Source organism: Octopus bimaculoides, chromosome 12 (assembly GCF_001194135.2).
Source record: "Octopus bimaculoides isolate UCB-OBI-ISO-001 chromosome 12, ASM119413v2, whole genome shotgun sequence".
Lineage (NCBI taxonomy): Eukaryota > Metazoa > Mollusca > Cephalopoda > Octopoda > Octopodidae > Octopus > Octopus bimaculoides.
Genome location: NC_068992.1, coordinates 27,451,905 through 27,452,250, shown reverse-complemented (window position 1 = coordinate 27,452,250; position 346 = coordinate 27,451,905). Strand labels below are relative to the sequence as shown.

Below are 346 nucleotides of genomic sequence, written 5' to 3'. Positions count from 1 at the left end.
ATATATGTACATGTATGTAGATACCTTCATCTACATGTACATATAGATACCTATCTGAGTACATGACGTTGCAAAAGAACATGGACAAAATGATAAACAAGGTACAACAAACAAGCAGGCTACATAGAGAACATATCCTTCATCAGCTGCCACCCACATACATACAAACAGGCAACAGGCACACAACTGGTATCAGATAATGGACAGAGTCAATCTTTATCAGGCAGCTATAACATCCCTGCATTTTTAGTTGCAGCTCAAGTAGTTTACCAGGAAGTCAACCTGAGCACTAATTGTAGCTATTATCTTTTGTCATCAGTTGTAATATTACCTATATATATATATA

The 346-nt window shown here is 36.1% G+C and overlaps 1 protein-coding gene across 4 annotated transcripts in view; it reads left to right on the top strand.

The window, feature by feature from the left end:
- The window catches only part of LOC106879726 (tumor protein 63), a 274,347-nt gene that overhangs the window by 211,482 nt on the left and 62,519 nt on the right, over positions 1-346 (top strand). The window lies entirely within an intron of this gene.